The sequence below is a fragment of the Battus philenor genome, unplaced genomic scaffold (genome assembly GCF_028537555.1).
Source record: "Battus philenor isolate CCGP_79_NKW_IND1 unplaced genomic scaffold, ilBatPhil1.0.hap1 SCAF_2, whole genome shotgun sequence".
Classification (NCBI taxonomy): domain Eukaryota; kingdom Metazoa; phylum Arthropoda; class Insecta; order Lepidoptera; family Papilionidae; genus Battus; species Battus philenor.
In genome coordinates, this window is record NW_027181682.1 from 6,188,029 (window position 1) to 6,200,124 (window position 12,096).

General features: G+C 33.7%; 1 protein-coding gene across 1 annotated transcript in view; it reads right to left on the reverse strand.

Annotated features, from left to right (window-relative positions):
• LOC137922069 (LIM domain transcription factor LMO4) overlaps positions 1-12,096 on the reverse strand; it is a 125,325-nt gene that overhangs the window by 32,472 nt on the left and 80,757 nt on the right. The window lies entirely within an intron of this gene.

The window sequence follows — 12,096 nt, forward strand, 5'->3', positions numbered from 1 at the left end:
CATAACTCTCATTATATCATAATTTCAGCCACATGACGAACACTGCTAGACATATACCGTCCCCAAAGATTATCAATAGCACTGACAGAAAGTTCTCCGAATCTAGCGAGACTAGACAAGACTTTAGTAGGTAGTTTTTCATCGCTACGTGATGATAATATGTTATTTATTATATCTGGAACCATTGATTTTTAGAAAAGGCTTATAATTGACAGCAAATTATCTATTTATTAATCCCAAACTTTGACACCTGCAACTAGTCTCACTGTATAGTAATAAAAATATTTTATTTGTAGCCATATTAAGTACTTCCAAGCTCGCTAATGTGGAGAAGTCTAGAGTACATTAGAGGCGGTGAGCAGGCATTTAAAGCTAAGCATTAGACCTTATAGAGTACTTCAAATAAAATGTGATAAAAAATTACATTACTATATTATTCAACTTACTGTTCTTGATGAGTACGTTTCATTAAAATATATTAAAGTGTTGAAAATGTTTTTAACAGTATTACATAGAGGGCAGCGATGATATTATTAACTCTATATTGAAGATGTTTGGTTATTCCGCTTTTCTTTTATGGTAAATTAATTTAATTCTGATCCTAATGAGTGAATCTATTTACTAGTATGAAAATTATGATGTAAAGCTCTGTAAATCGCACATCGCAAATATTACAATACAGCAAAAAATAAATACCAATACATAATGAAACATGTTTTATGTTTGCATAACTTCATTCTTAAATAAATTATATAATGAATTAAATATTTCCATGGGGACCACGGGGTTAACGTTATATGACAGTCAGTTCACCTGGTTTGCTGAGCATTAAGGGTGAATGGCTCAAAATTCTTTAGAGTTATATTCGTCTCCATCAATACGTAGGATTCGTTGTAAACATCGGCAGGGCCCGCCTCATCCGGCCGAGCGTTCTCTGCTAATTAATTACTCAACTCAGTTTCAATTAAATCAACCCGAGAGCGGGCCATCGGCACGCAATGAATCGACGCCGCCCGCGATTAAGATCGTTAATGTCGATCAATTTTCCTCGTTAGCGATCAATAAAGTTATTAAGCTCGAGCACGGAAGCCTTCGCACTAGGGCGCTGCCAAGTACTCTTTTTACAAAATTGCAACAAGTAGTGTATACATTTTAACTGTCTTATACCTGTTATTGGTGTTTGGTGAAGAGACTGAAGGTGTATTATATCCGTCATACCTATTCTTAGGAGAAAAACTTAGGAGAAAATCTTTGTAAAAAAAAACTAGGGGAAGTCTATTTCCTTCGTTAGACGGAAACACCGAGACTTTTTTTTAAAGAGTGAGTAAGTTTTTTCTCAAGATAGGGCTGCATGTACGGCCGTTACTGGTAGGGGAGCGGATGAAAGAGTTCCCAGGGTTCTGCCATATCTGACATAGTTAAATATTTATTCGTTGCAAGTGCTATATAACCCGTCCTTGCATCTCGCAAGGCATTCCCGTACGTTATATGAAAAATCCCGGCAATTGTTAAGACTTCTAAATGATGTGTTAATTAATATTACTTCTGATTTGAAAATGGTGTTGCATAAAAGTATTAAATAATTATTGTAATGAACCATTTTTATTACAATTTACCTCAACATAATATACTATCGTATAGTATGGTACAATTGAAATAGAATGTTCTTAAAGTAAATCGATAGTTGTATGTAAATATCGATCTGGCATCAATAGCCATGTGAACAACAAGTACTAGGGTCGCAGACAAGCTTTCGTAACCCTCGACAGTATCATAAAGCTTGGGAAAACTAAGTACTCTTCATTTTATTTTCAAACAAAATTGTATTTGAGTCGAGTTCAAAAATAAATGCCTTCATCGTGGCATACTAACGAAATTGCCCACTAGAAAGTAGTTGAACCGAGTTTAAAACTCAGCCCTTGGCGGGAAGGGGACGTTTTAATTACAGCGTTTAAGTAAAAGCGGCGCTGCGCCTAGCTAGCTGCATTACACAGATTCAGCCACCAAAAGCCTCCCACTTAGCTAATGAAACATGTTCGTGCATAGTGTTTTAAGCGGCGTCGCAGCCGGGCCGAGCATTGTGAGCGGAGCTGAGCGAGCGCGAGCCGAATCGGCGGACTCGCCTCCGCAAATCCTCATTTACTTGCATTATTTTAATGGAGCTATTGTGGCCGGATGTCCTTTGTCGTGTGCTGCGGAACCGGCGCACCGGGCTGTGGGAAATGTGCCGGTGCATAAGTGCATCACCGCTGCCCTGGATTGGGCGCTCGATTCGGAATTAAATGGCAGAAAGCTCCGTTTCAATTTAGAGGATTTGAATAGCTCTCCTCGATTTCAGAGTCACGATTAAAGAAAACGAGGTTTATTGTAGTCGCAGCGTCTATAGAATAGACACGGCCGGTAAGCGTATCCATTAAACTAATTAACTGGGGCGAAGTCGTTGCGGGGCGCGGGCCGACATCTCGGACCTCTAATAACTGGCTTCCCTAATAAGCTAAGAGGTTGTCTTATTTGGAAAAAATGCAATTGCCGGAGCGGAGGCCGGCGCCGTCGTTCAAACTTTTCAAATTTTCTTCTTGCGCCACTGTATTCATTTTAAACTGGAGACGGACCAGTACATTCTACCCACATGCCGGTAATTTGCGCTAATTAAAGTTTTTATTTGTAAAAGAAATTTCTACACAAGAACTACAGGATGATTAGTTATAGATGTTCAAGTTTTAAAGGAGTTTATGTGCAGCTCGTTGGATGTTAATTAAAGTACGGTACACGCTATCAATCAATGGTTTCAGAAACACAAAAATCAATGGTTTCAGAATTAATTAATAATGTAATGATAATATAATAAGAAATTTGTGTTCTTATAACAGTTTTAACTATAAGGCTGCGGGTAATTATTTCAATAGGTATCACTAATTTTGGATGACAAGCACAGGTGTGCGAAGATTCTGTTTTAATCCACAATCGAAGATATTATTAGAATAATGTAATTGGTTCTTTAAAACTGTAATCGGTATGATATCTTTATCTAGAGGGTTTTTATCGTGATATAAGATCAAACTTTTCAGGTATTAATAATAACATTAATGCCATAATTAGTGAAATCTTGAAAATGGTGAAGTTCATCAAAAGTACTTTCTGTATAAAATTAACAAACGAAACCCGTTTTTAAGCAAGGATTTTGCATTTACTTTATTAAGAACAATTATCCTGTTCGTCTTGACTGAAGTATTTGTATGCGATGCTATAAATAAATAGAGGATACTATGAACATATTTTCAATTACTTCCTAATTATTCCACTTGTTTTTAGTGACTTAATTGATCAAAGAATAGTATAACAATATTTAATATTATATACATTGTCACTATGTCCATCGTTGGTAAACATTCAATCATAACATTGTTACCTTTGTATACTTAAAAAACCTGACAACATAATCGAATGAATAAATTATAAAGGAAATGAATATTTACTTGCTTTGATAATCTGTCATTCTTTCGTCGCATATCATTCGATCAACAGTCGACGGTTACTTTTGGTCACGACTTGATTAATTTCATATCTCCTTTTAGTTAAATCACCTTCGTGATATCTAAACCAGACACGAAGTCGGTCCCAATGAATAAATTAACTACTAATTTCTTGACATAGTTTATTTCAAGCGGTTCACCTTGCTCGTAATTGCTGCAATATTATTTTTATAAATTTCTACAATCTAGAACAACTTGGTTACTGTTATTGCCTAGCGTTTTTACTTTATAATAAAAATATAAAAGTACAAGTAATGGACTAGGTCATTGTAAAAAAACAAAATAAAACCCATTTTTGATTGTTTACATTTTTTCACTGATTGTTTTTTCTTCTATCACTGTTTTATAGACGTTGATTGGGTATAAGTGTAGATAAAGCTTTAAAGGAGTGAATGAATTATCAAAAAAATAGTAAATATATAACACTGAATAAGTTCGGATTATAACATATTAAAATTAATGATTAATTACTATCTATTCTTGTAGACTTTGTACTGCCAGAGATTATGAGCATATCGTTTCGAACATCGTTTCAGAACAATCACTTTATATATGGTAATAGAAAATATGTGTAAAAGCTTTAAACCTTTTTATAAAGAATATGTTATGAATTCACCCCTTTAAAGTTTTTACACCTATAACCAACCGTTCTATGTATATAGTTATAATAACTTTGGTTTTAAAGACAAAGTTAATAGATATTAAGTTTGTATTGACACAAAAATGATTCTGAGCAGGACTTCTGTGAAGATACAAAAACAAATGATGGATTCTAGAAACAACAACACGGATAGGACAAATGCGCAGATAGAAAAGATCGTCCAAATAGATGAAGCGACGAAATAGTAACAATAGTTTAAAAGGAATGAAGAAGGAGAGCGGAAAATGGGAAAGTTTGGACTGAGTTAGAGGTGGCGTGTACCCGGTGCGTTGTCCCAATGATAGCGACATTTCGTACAGTTTAAGTTATTGGAAATAAAGACATAAAATAAAGGTTATAATAATACTTATCTATATAGTAATCGTAGAAGTGGAATAATTTCATTAGCAATTAATGTTGTCATTATTTTAAATTTGGTATCATCATTAAGTAAACCTTTTTGCAAATATCATTGATAAATTATTCCGTGTTCTGCATAGTTTTGTTTACACAATTAGATTAATTATAGCTATTATTATTTATAATAACAGGCAGAGTTAATTAGTATAAAATTGTATTATACATTTTTCTGTTTTGATAGCTTATGTTGTCGGAATACTGTGTATGAACCATCTCTGATCCCAGCGTAAACTACTCTGCCCACAACTCTAAGTTTAAGTTGAGCCATGTAAAGTGAATTTAAAAGACAAATTTTTCATTGATAATCGTTTGCAATATTTTAGAAATAAATTTTAACATTAATGTAATGTTTTGGTGAGCATAAATAACAGATAATATAAAAAAATTGCAATCTAAGAGATATACACACAAATAAAACATTGGAAACCGAGAAGCACGGATTAGAGTGGTTTGAAGTGGCATCAGTCACGATGTTTGGTTTAATTAAAATATGTTTTGTTAAGATGTTTTTTTTTCAACTCAGTCATTGTTTCATATTTACGTAGGCATACAAAATTTTATAAGGATATGTAGGTATCGCACCTACATATCCTAATATAATTTTTGTACTTGGCGTGTGTAATTTTTAATGATTTAGATAAGTCCTGAAATAGCTTTTAAGTAAGGAATATCTAGTTGTACTACAGAAATATATATAAAAAAACATTTTGAACGCGTCATTACATTATATTTTTTATCGCAATACAGTAATAAATTCTTTTTTGTGAATGCTTGCCTGATGTATTACATTACTGGAATATTAAAATAAAAATATTCCCGTGCTATGGTAATTAAAGAGTTAATATAATCAAACAGAATCAATAAGTCTATAAGTTAAAAAGTGGATAAATATATTATAAAAAAAATCGATATCTGTATGCCTGATTCTTTGATTTTCATGATTGTCATGCCTTGCTTATTCAATATCATAAATAATATTTTTATAAACCTTTTTCATTTACAAAACAGAGTTTATGACGAAAAAAGAAAAGTAATTTGAGTTTTTTCCTAGTCGTCAAAACTATTTTCTCAAGAATGAAGAATCGCTTAACGTCATTACGTAGCGTGTACGTCTGTTTTCAATTTCCCGTATAAAATACCTCGAGTAACGATAATCTTACAGTTTTGCCTGTTACATCTCACTCGGCGATGTTACGGTGCTTAAGCAGTGTAGATTTTACTGCTTACAATGTTACTCGAAACATATAATTAGTGTGAAAATGATTAAGGTGAGAGCACTTGATCGTCGACGAACACGCAACTGTAGCGGGTTCGATGTCCGGACCGCTCTCACGAAGGGCGAGTAGTTTTTCACAAAAAAAATACCTACTCGTTAACAGCGTCTCGGTTATGTTACGAATAATTTAATCTTCTGTGTTGTAATTAATTTAATAGAGTTGGCATATACTCGACGTATCTACTCGGACGAAAACATTAAAGAGGTTTTGTAATTACTAATTAAAATTATTCAGTTGTGTAATTGTGTTATTAATTATTTACGTTCTTGTTAGCACCGCACGGATTTTTAATTTTTGCATTTTTTTATTTTATTGAGGTATAAGACATTAACAGTAAGTTAAAAAATGTATACACAAATTTTTCAAACGTCATATGACAAACATCTAAATAAAACAGGTACAAATTATATAGCAATTTGTATTACATATATATTACTATAAATAAATATATATCTATCATCAATCGTTATATCGAGTAATGAAGATGAATGTCCTGTTTCTGTTTAAAATTGTGTAGCGTTAATTAACTAAGCTAAAAACAAGGAAATACATTTTATTTAAACTTAACATCTACCCCCACTCACGCCAACCTTTAGTTAATGAAAACAGCAAAATTATTATTATTAATAACCTGTGCGAACACTACTTCAATTTGTTTGCTATATTTAAAAGTTTTTTTTTCCATAAATATTTATTTATTCATTTTTTTCATTTATTCATTGTTGTATATGGACAGGACATATACTATAGTGAATAAATGTAAAAGGTCAGGTTTTGAAACCGTATAAGACTGTTAAGTGCGGCGTATGCAAGGTATCGACTTTCGAATGTCGTGCAGCGAGAGCGATCAACCTCGCGGATCGCGTGCCGCGCTGGCTCCGGGCGAATTGAATTAGATTGACAACAGACAGTCGTCAAGCATCAATCAAACCGTCAAATTGGCAAAGCGGTCGTCGCCGCCGAACAAAAGATAGTTTGTAACAAACAAAGTAATCCTCATCTAATTAACAGTCTTTGATTACGTCGACAGAGTTGAAGAGTTCGTCGTTAGCTGTCCGATGCAGCACGCCGGAGATCAGAGAGCCAGGCGCCGGACCTCGCCCGCAGCTAAGCCTTTTGTGGAGCTCCGGTGAGCGAGGGCACTTTGATGTTTAGCCCGGCAGGTAATTTGGAAAAACGTTATTTAATTAACTTTCGACAAGTCTGCGTAATCGTGTTACAAAGCCGCCGCGGTCGACCAGTCTTTGAGCCGCTGGCACTGCCCGCGCACTTGATTTTTACAGCTAACGTACGCGCAATAAAGGCGCTGTCGTTTTCAGGTGTTTTCCAATTAACATCGCGCCTTTGACCACGGCCCGGACGGGTGAAAGCTCGCTCTTTGTTATTATAGTTAACTGCATAGTTTCGTTAAAGACTCGCCTGTAATTGACTCTTTGTTCAATGGTGATGGTAAAAAATTGTAAATTGTCGAGGCGCGATACGTGCACTCGGGTACGTTTGCACATTTACGAATTGTTGTTCATTAGCGAGGCCGAACAATAGTTTTATGAGTTGCCGAAATAAGTTTCGGAGTGTTTAAACTTTGGAATTGGTTAACAGTGCATTTTGTGCGGGCGCCGTGAGCGAGTCTAGTGCCGGGAGAAGAGAAGGCCCCTGCGGCAGTTGGACGATGGTCGTCTCTACTAGATAATTAACTCTATGAACTATCCTGTGACATGAAAACTACTGCAATTACAAATTTTCAAGGAAGCCTATAAATATGATTAAAAACTAGTCTCAGAAATAATATAATTACTTCTTTAAATTACTAAATAAAAATGTGTATGCTATGCACATTATGGGTGTCCGCAGTTGGCATTGGTGAACCGGTTGAGTTGTTTGCGTTAATACAAAGGAGTTCTTTGTGCGATGTGCAATGAACAACTTAATTGCATTTCTTCACACAAATCTGTGCCGTATAAGGACTTTACAATATTAACTTTAAACATTCACATCAACACTTAGAAACTCATAGATTAGTGTTTATTCAATAGTCGACCCAAAATGTAATTTTGTAATATGTATATGTAATATATATATATATATATATATATATATTTAAATATAAATAAAAACATTACTTAAAAGTGATATTATTACATTTAAATTTAACCTTACGTAAATGCATTTTATAGATGGATAATCCTTTTGGATGATGGATAAGCATTTTGCATGTCTATTGGGCTCTTCGTTTTGCGTTTTCGATTCTTTGTTTCGAGTATGATTCGTGAATGTTTAATCTTCCGACAGGACACGCGGTTGTTCGAATGTAAAAGCACTATTTTGAAAATCTTTCGGTTTTATGAGATACGAAAATCATTAATTGACTGTCTTGCCAACTATTCAGTGCGGAAGCTACAAATGGTATTTCTATTGGTCAACGGTTAACGTTAGTATTGAATATAAGTACCGTAATCAATGGTTTGTTTTAGGCATTTAACAGTCTTTTTACCGAACTGTCGGTAAGTCTGTATACCGAGAGATGTTTGTGCTACCTATCTATGGAGTCGCCATCGTTTTAGCTCATAAATGCCCACTGCAAGGCATAAACCTCCTAAAAAACTATCTATGGGGGATATACCATAGTCGCTATGATTGGCAGGTGTTTTGGCGATTAAACTGTGGTATTATGGTACGCAAAATACGCTGCTGTTATCATCTAGAAACTTATTTGTGAGCGGTGGCTAATCTATATAATTAATGCATAAAGTGTGAATTATGTAATATTGTATTCCGGGGACCGAATCCACGACCTACGATCGCAAAACTCAGTTTTTTACCATATTTTCTACCATAACTAGAGGGCACAGTAGGTAGTAAGATAAAGATGATAATTTGTTATATATTTTATGGTGGCGAACAAAGGAGTAATTTTAGTACAATATTTTATTAAAAAATCTCACGTAAAATATAACGTTACAATGCTAATCAAGCTATATAGAAACACACTTATTAAACACCGCGAATAAATAACAAAATAAAAGATTTTTTATACATACGTCATTTAATTTAAAAAATGTACGATATTATGATGACAGAATACCATAAATAATTTCACATCTTTCAATTGTACAAATATCAATTTTAATTCTTTTAAATTTGCCGTCGTTCGCAACGTACCCGCTCGATCATATTTAGTTTTTATTATAACCGGATTTAGCTCTGACCTAGACAAGAGCTAATCGTACAATATTGCTTGCGCACTATCGCTAATTCAAGTGTTTTTATTATGTATTAATTATCATCTGAGATAACAAAGATGCCAGTGCAATTTAAAAATAGTTTCGAGGTAACCGTACATGTAGAGACATTCGTAACTGTGATTCATTGGTTTTACTGTTTGCAATAAGGTGTGCCTTTCGTAATGTCACGTTTTTGTACAAAAATAAAAGTAATAAAGTATCAAGAAGTATGTTAAAAGTTTTTATCATGAACAGATTTCTACCGTACAACTTTCTTATCCTATAAATTAAACAAAAAAGTATAATCGCGCAACTCGGCAAGTTGCCAGGCTTTCTTAAACAGCGTTTTAAAATGATTATTCATTGAAAAAACATTGTTAGATTTAATAAAATAGAATTCAATACAGTAAAAATATAATAAGTTATATACGTATAAAAAGTTATATCAAATAAAGTTATATATGCAGGAGAATTGTCGATATGGCCGCTCGGGCCCTAAAGTAATTTAAAGGTGATCGGGAACACCGGAACATTGTTTCGTTTTCATGGGTCCCCGCCGCTTTACGAGGTGCGTTACTTTTATCGCTGCATAGTTGACAATGGAGGATTACGCGGCATATACGCGATAACTAGCCATCTACGGTTAATTAAACTGTAATCGACTGGAAATTAGTTTCCATTGCCGCCATATTTTTTAATTACTTTATTCACCCTATTACTTGCTCACTTTATACTGCATACGCATACTAACCAAAGTAACTGACATAGCCTAGCGGACTGAAGGGTAAAGTGCCAGTGGGTAGGCATAGTAACAGAACAGATGGCATCTGGGTCCTCAAGGTTGTAATGTGGTGATCACGAATCGGCTAGTGCAGCCTAGGACATCCCCTCAAAAGGTGGACAGACTACCTTAAGTTAAGGTCGTTGGAAGACGATGAACATGGTTGAAGGTACAGCTGTCGAGTTCTTTGAAAAGGACTATTTTAGTAGGTGGTGCACAGATTGTGGCTTTTTTTTTATTCAATGCAAATAATACCTTCGGTCAGTCTGCAGGAACACATAGTAAACCATAATTAATTTTAATATGCAGTACGAATAATTTCAAATTATAAAAACGCTATTTTGATATTTATCTTTTCATTATTCATTATTCCTGAAGTCATTGCTCTTGTATAGGATCTACCATACATTAATTGACAGCAAATGAGTATATACATTAACTCCTTTCTAGCTTAGACACAAATAACTAATCACTCTGTATATACCTTATATGTGGAGATCAGATTAGCATAAGCACAAACGAAACTTTATTTGAATCTACACATAATAAAATATAAAAATCAACAGAAAAGGTAAAATCATTAGTGATGTTTGCAAAATGTTAAGCGAAGTAATTCTCTAGTGCAACTGGTAGACGATAATTAGCGTTATTAATTAAGGTATTGCCTGACGCAATCGCAGTTCAGTCACGACACGCCAGTGTTAATAATGGTGATAAAGGTCAGCCAGCCCGCCCACTGTACATGCCTCGAGGTGTGTTATATTCGATACGTTGTACGTGGTATCTTCATAAGTATTGTATCCTATCAGAAATCAAAAACCATACTTTATCGAGGATCAAAAGAAAGAGTTAAATTTTGATGGTTAATTATATTAAACCTAGAAACTCCTTAACTTAATTTAGAAGCAGATTTGCCTCTGTTAACTATATACCTATGAAGCCCAATTAAGATTGGCGTGGCCGGACTTGACTTCCTGCGAGACATTATGACCCCAAATAAACACCGATATTTCATTTAAGCTTTTGGGCTCTATGGTCGCATATAAGCGTTTGGTAAAAGTCGTCGATGTAGACGAAGGCCGGAGATAGCGAATCGTGCATCTGATGATTTTTTTTGTAAAATTAATACGAAAGCACTCGTTATTAATTTGCGTTTCTCGTGCAGCAGTCAAGCAACTTAGTCATACAAATTTTAATTTTTTTTGCTACCAGAAAGGTTTGAAATTTGTTGTTGCATATGTACCATCACCTATTCTCATACATTGGAAGATTGTAATGGTCTTAATAACTTTATTAAAAAAACATTCCAAACTGTAGTATTTTATCTGTCGGTAAAACCAAGACAAATAGTTTAGTTTCTTCAATGTATTCGTAAAAACATGAAATAAATAATTTCAACAGAAAAATGAGTTAAATATGACTTGATTTATATGTTTCGCTAAAGAATGCTGTATCACTAGCTAACATAGAGTTTACAACAATTTTAAGGAAACAAAACTGTGTGTAATATATGTACAATAGTGAATATTAATTCATAAAAAAAAAAACAAAATAGTCGTATTTGTAAAATAAAATTATAAATATTCATAGCGCTTCAGAATAAATTATAGAGTTTCTGTTCATAGCATGTTATTAATTTTCATTGTTTAAATTCATTAAGAACTATATGCGCATATATTATAAGGAAAATGAAAAAAAATATTAAAGACAAGTATGAATATGATATATTATATAAAGTAAACAATTCATTCATATGCAGCAAGGGTATGATTTTACACATTCGAGGAATAATATGATACTGGGATTCAAAACAGATAAGTGAATTTATAATAAAAGTATCTTAATTCTTTTTCTAAAACATTAACCCTCATGGAAATCTACCATATGTAAAAACAGACTCAACTTTGTGGCTTCTAGATTACAAGTGTAGTTTTATAACCCTCACGTTACGGCAATTAAAGTAAAATAAATAACATTTGTACAAGAACTTAAAACATTACTAAAAAATCCTATTATTCAATAAATGGTATCTTTAACAACGAACTGTAGTTCTAGCTTCGACAAACTATTCAAATTATATATTAATAATTCTTCGTGTTTTTTTTTTTATTTAAAAACAAATAAGATAAATTTGACATAACATAGTTATATCTATATTATAGTATTATTTAGACTGGTAAGCCCCACGCGCTGATGTATATGCGCGGGAAACTTTCGGAAAGTG